The following is a 6,422-nucleotide window of genomic DNA, read 5'->3' as shown; positions in this document are numbered from 1 at the left end:
CCGCTCGCGCTTCCCCTGCGGGATCCAGCGCCGTTCCATGGACACGGAGGGATCCAGCCCCTGTCCCACCGAGGGATCCAGTCTCTGCCCCATGGAGGGATCTAGTCCCTGTCCCACAGAGACATCCAGTCCCTGTCCCATGGAGGGACCCAGTCCCCGTCCCCCCAAGGGATCCATGCCCCGTCCCACGGAAGGATCTAGCCCCCATCCCACGGAGGGATCTAGCCCCCGTCCCGCAGAGATATCCTGTTCCCGTCCCACAGTGGGATCCAGCCCCCGTCCCACGGAGGGATCTAGCCTCCTTGTCAGGGAGAGACGGTGGAGTCGCCAAAGCAATTCCTGTGCACATCATGGTGCACCTAAACCAGGGACCAGCGTGTGACAGGTACCTGCCTGGCCTCAGCAGACCAGTGGCAGGACAAGGGGGAATGGCTTCACGCTGACAGAGGATAGGTTCAGATCAGATATTAAAAAGAAATTCTTCCCTGTGAGGGTGGTGAGGCCCTGCAACAGATTGCCAGAGAGGATGCCCTGTCCCTGGAAAATGTTCAAGGATAGGTTGGATGGGGCTTGGAGCAACCTGGTCTGGTGGAAGGTGTCCTTATCGCAAGGTGTTGGCTCCTTTAAGGTCTCTTCCAAACCAAAAAGTCCTGGGATTCTGTGATTCTATGATAAAGGGTGACCAATGGTATTGTCTCCTCTTATCCCTCTTGGATGAAGCCTGAGGAAGGGAAATGGCAGCATGGCAGAAGGCTACTGAAACAGTCAGGATTTCTCCTCAGTCCACTGGAACTGTACGACAGGGAGATTAGATTTTCACCCAGTGTCTTCAAGGTGCATTCCGTTCAGCAGAATATTAGAGCATTTTTAATTACTTCCACGATTTCAAGGAAGGTTTGTAGTCATATGCAACAAGAAGTTGTATTGGGAGAGAGGTACAAAGATGCATGGGCAGTTGAGACAGGAGTGTGACACCAGCACACTGCCTGCCTGCTCTGGCAAGTTGTCTTCTTTTAATATAGATGAAAGAAAAGCCCCAAGCTGGTTTTAAGTGCAGAGAAACACCCTGTAGAGTCCCATGCTTTCTCTTAACTAATGTTTTTTTGTCTGCTTGATGCACGTAACTTGTGGTAGGATCCTCCAGTTGGGTCTTTGGGCTGAGGGAGGCACCATTGACCACTGACATTTCACCATAGGTAAAGATACAACATATTAGGTACATTAAACAAATAATCAAAGATGGAGAGATACTAGATATTACTAGACAAATACAGGGTAACATAAAAGTAGCCTGAAAAAGAGAAGACAGAAGATATTTGATGTTTCAGTGTAAATGTCATCTACAAAAATAGTCACACCAACTCTTATACAACATAAATATTGACAAAAAAAGATTATGCTGATTGCTTTTGAGCTCCAACCTCCCATGGTTTGCTTTCACCACTCACCCAGCTTTACGAAAAATGAATTCTGACCTTGCTGGTCTCATGGGCTAAGGTCTGAACACAGCAAATGTATCAAACACCTTAAATGACTGAATTTTGAACAGCAACTTTTTTTTGATACATGACTTCAGTACTGTTGAGACCCTTACTGGCTTTTTAGTCTGTATCTTGTCAGGAATTGACACCAGACACCAAATAAATAGACCTAGAATAGAAATGCATGAAGGAAGGTTAACAGCCTCTTCTTTCCTTGGGTTTAAACCCAGACAGATCCTACTTAATGGAACTTAACTGAACTTTCTATTTGTGTCCTGTCCCATATCTGCATGGCATGTTTCCATGGAGCAGGACCTGCCCAGCCTGGGATGCCTTATGTTTGTTTGCTTTTTTGCTATCTCTCCGCTGAAACAAGGAAATAACAACTTGTGTCTCCACAATGTTATTGAGTGTCAGACTCCCTTACACCACACTTACAAAGACTTCTCCTTATTAAACTGACTCCTTCCTCTCATTTATCCCACTACACTAACCACCCTTTCATCAGCTTACCTAATGTAGCAAGAATATGCACTTAAATTTGTCACATATAAAAGTATAAAAAAGGAATAAACTCAGATAGTCAATAAACGGTTGGCCATAAAGCCCTTCTGCTCCACCCAGTTAATCACCCAAGAAGAATTTCCATAATGTCAACATCTCTATTCTCTGCAGAATCATAGCCCTGCTCCAGCTTTATTTCACAGTGGTCTTACCTTGGGCACCTTTTCCATGAATTGCCAATTCCCTTGTTTTACCGGTAAGCTGAGACCCAGAGAAGCAGATCACTGGCATATTTTATCACATTTACTTGATCCAGGGAGATCCCAAGTCTAGGATTGTTGAATGCAGAAGTAATATTTAATTGTATCTTTATTTAAAACCAAATTCAATCCCAAACTAATCCTCCAGCAAGGTGTGTTTGTTATCCTATAACATGTACCTCTCCCTCTCAGCCAGTGCCCCAAGATAAGGAGCTCCTAGGAAGACTGTAATTTAAGTGACGCAAAAATGTGACCTTGATGACATCAGCCACGGAGCTCCTGGCATGGCCTCCAAGGAGGGAGGGTTATGGATCAGATATAGAGGCTCAAACATAGGTCTTTTTTCTGTGGCGTCATTGCTCTTCTTATTCAAGCAGCTCAGGATGGCTCTGATCCTGTGCTGTATGAAAGAAATTGTGGTTAATACAGAACCCAGTGTGCCATGGGGTGAACCCATGAGGCTCCAAACATCCAGAAACACTTTGAGGAGCTAGAAAGTGAAGGGCAGAAAACCAGCACACATCAGTGCAGACATGCTTGCAGATGTGGGTACAGACTCAAGAGCCACATTGGCCTCCAGATGAGCCTCCAGTTCTAAATCTCTAAGGTGTCTTGGGGGGAAAGAGCTTGAGCATTATACCAAGTGCTGATGACAGTCTTTGCTTTGAAGATCTTCCCCTGACTGTGAACTCAACCAGGGGAGAAGGTCCGCAGTGGGGAATCTATGCTCTGACAATGGGGAGATGGGGAGATGGAGACAGGGGTGATGGGATTGGGGGCTGCCACAGAAAGCTGCCTCTGGTGACTTGGTAGTGAACCCAGGGAGGCAGCAGAGCCCCAGGTCTGCATGCCCAGGCAGTATTTGTGTGGGGGGAGTGAACAACCACAGGATAGGGCAGGGGTTTCTGGAGGGGAGGAGTTGGAGCATGGTGAGAGGGAGACTCTTATCTGTTTCCTCGTGGCCCTGGCTGCTTCCTTCCATCTCTACATCAGGACCTCCCCATGCCCACCAGCCCTCAACAACCCTTTCAGACCCCACTCTGTGAAGGCTTGTTTGTTCCTCCTTTCTATCTGCTTTAAGAGAAACCTGCTCTAATTCAAGCCCTTTCTAATTCCACATACCCCACACTCCCACACCTCCCCCCCCCCACCTGCCTCTGTCTCCTTCCCCATCAACTCAGAAAAAAAACTCCCTTTTTGGATCAGGACATAAAAAATGGATGCAGAGCCATCCCTGTAACCTCAGCATTGTCATGGTTCCCCACTAAGGAGCACCCAACTGCTGTCACAGTTTGTTGACAGAGGTCATCTGTCAACAGGCAATGCCTCTTCCTCCCAAGAGCTTTCCAGGCTGCGAGGGGTTAATGCAGAGTGATTTTTTTTTTTTTCAGGAGCAGGTATGGAGTATCAGCCTTAAAAGCTGCCAAGGCAGACAACCAAAACTAGCTGCTTCTGGGTCAGAAGCTGTGAGGGTGCAGGGCTTGCTGCAAGCTGTTTCCATTTCTTATAAATGCCTATTTTACAGAAAGGAACTTTGGTTGAAGCGCATGCAGGAGAATGAATGTCAGAAATGTTGAAACTCTGCCCAGCTGGCATGATGTAATCCCAGCAAGTGCTCTGATCTGCAGGGTACAATAAATATATCCTGGGATGGGGCGTTTGCAGTTTCCTGGAATTGGAAAGACATATCTCAAGACTCAAAATCATTCCAGTTCTTCCCAGTTATGGCACAGTGAATTTTTTAATTAAACCAAAAAGAGATCCTGTGCTTGTTTTGGTGGGAATAAAGGAAATTCCAAAAACTTTACTTGGACTTTCCCTGCTCCTTACTTTCCTCTCGCCTTGCAGGAGGACACAGACATGTCATGAACAAATTGCTGAGGGAAGTCCTGTGAGCTGCAGGCACCTGGCAGCTCTGACAGGTTTGCTAACAAGGGTGCAGACCTGCAGCAGCCTGAGCTCCCTGAAAAAGGCCAAAGAGACTCAGGCCTCTCTTGGTGCACATGGGTCTTCACCCAGGGCACAGTGGGGCAGGTGTGGGACGGTCACAGGGCTGTAGTGACCTGGGGTGTCCTGAAGTCCTGGCATCCTGGCCAGTAACCCTCCAAGTCAAATGGGAATCCATGCATTTTAGACTGCTGGAGTCCTGCCAGTGAAGCTGGGGCTGAGATCAGTAGAAAAAAGGTGAGTTGTGTCTTCAAGTTCTTGTATTTGCCCTTAGAGTATCCATCTGAGAGTGGGAATGGACCTCCTGCCCAACTAGCCATCTGCAGAGCAGGAATCAAGCCAAAGGGACAAGCAGCACATGGTGGGCAAGGCTGGCTGTGCCTCATCTGGGTCCTAGCTTGCAAAGTTTGCTCCATCCTGGACTGATTAGAAAAGGTGCCAAACTTCCCAGCTATCGGAAGGGAAGGACAGGCCAGTGCCTATGCCAGTGTGGTGCTGTGCCTCCAGCCCTTCTCAGGGGTAGGCAGGGGCCAGCTGGAGGCTCATGGAGGCCCACCCCCCACCTCCTGCCCAGCCCCTGCCTGCACCCTGCTTCTGCCCTTCAGCAGCTAGAATGGGCCAGTGTGCCTGTGAGCTGGAGGCAGGGAGACCCTGGGGATGGACTGTGGCCCTCCAGGAAAAATCAGCTGAAAGTGGAGCCTGCAGTGCGGTGACCTGTGAGTGTTTCACTTCTGCTTCATCTTGGCAAGAACATCCATAATGCCTGCTTTGTTTGAAATACTCTGTCCTGTACTTGTGCAAAGTGGATGCCTAAAAGGAAGTTCTTATGGATGCTTAGAAGTGCCTGGGCCGGTCACGTTAGCGCCATGAGGAGCCAAGGGATGGGAATCGGAGGCAGGATGCAGTGGGAAGGCAGCTTGTCCCATCTGGGATAGACTGCAGGTGAACAGCAGGATGAGACCCTGGTCTAGGCTGGGCTGCTGGTCCCAGTGCTGACGGCGACCATGGTGGCATCAAGGATCTTGTAGGACCATAGCAAAGAGTGAAAATCATGTGCTAAAACATCTGAGTTGTATTCCCTATATTTTAATTATTATTGATCGGGTTTTAACCTTGATGGCAACTGCAAACATCTCTGCCCAGACACAGACCATGAGGGAGAACAGTAGCTATATTGGATAATACCACAGTTTACATAAGCAAGACTCAGATTTGGTGCTTGAAAAACACCTGCCTGAGACAGGTGTGGTGTTCTTGTCCTGCCGGGGTTGGAGCAGTAACAGCTGTCGCTTCTGGCTGTTCATTTTTTGATGCTCTCAGAGGGGGTGCTGTAAGCACTGGTTGTGTTCCCCTCAAGAAAAAAGGAAAAGCCAAGTGACACATCCAGCTGGATGCTGGGGAGGGAACCCACTGTGGCTTTACTTGACCCTCTGCTGAGGGACAGTGGTGGATCTGTAATGAGGGAAGGACCTATTGCAACTTTCTCTTGACCAAGGAATGGGGGGGACCCCTTGAGCAGCGCCCAGCAAGGGGGGCCCTGGGGAAGGGACCATCTGTCCCACACGATTTCTTGTTCAAACTCATTGCCTTCTCCTGTTTGGTGGGAGTGACTTTTTTTAAAATAAACACAGATTTAATTTTTTTATTATTTTTTTTTAACATCCTCTGCTGTCCCAATGGGGAGTTCCAGCCACTGACTCTCCAGCTGTGGCTAAAATCTCAGACCAGAGGGGTCTTGTTGTACGCTCCCTTTGCTCTTTTTTGTCCCCCCCCCTTTTTTTTTTGTGTCAGCCTTCTTTTTTTGTATGCACCCCCTTTCGTTTGTATCCCCTTTTTTTTGTGTCCCTCCTTATTTTATGTCCTCCCCTTTTTTTGTGTTTCTCCTTTTTATGCTCCTCCTTTTTCTGCCCTTTTCGTTGCCTCTGTTTCTTTCGTCCCTCCTCCCTTGTTGCCCTTTTTTTCCTTTTTTGCCCCCCTTTTTCTTTAATCCTTCCCCCCTCCCCCCTCTTTTTCCCCTTAATTTTCGTGTGGCCGTTGTTTGTGTGCATTTATTTATTTATTTATTTATGTGTTTCTGATTTTGCCCGATCCTCCGCTACCCAGCCCCTACTCATTCTCGCTCTCCTCCTCCCCTGCCATCCCATTCCCCTCCCCCTCGTCCCGTCGTGCCCAGTTTCGGTTTCCTGCGGGCGCAGCGGCGGCCGGCGCGGGGTTCGCGCACCCGGCGGCC

The sequence above is a fragment of the Corvus brachyrhynchos genome, unplaced genomic scaffold, assembly GCF_000691975.1.
Source record: "Corvus brachyrhynchos isolate BGI_N302 unplaced genomic scaffold, ASM69197v1 scaffold381, whole genome shotgun sequence".
Classification (NCBI taxonomy): domain Eukaryota; kingdom Metazoa; phylum Chordata; class Aves; order Passeriformes; family Corvidae; genus Corvus; species Corvus brachyrhynchos.
This window is presented reverse-complemented; position numbering follows the sequence as displayed.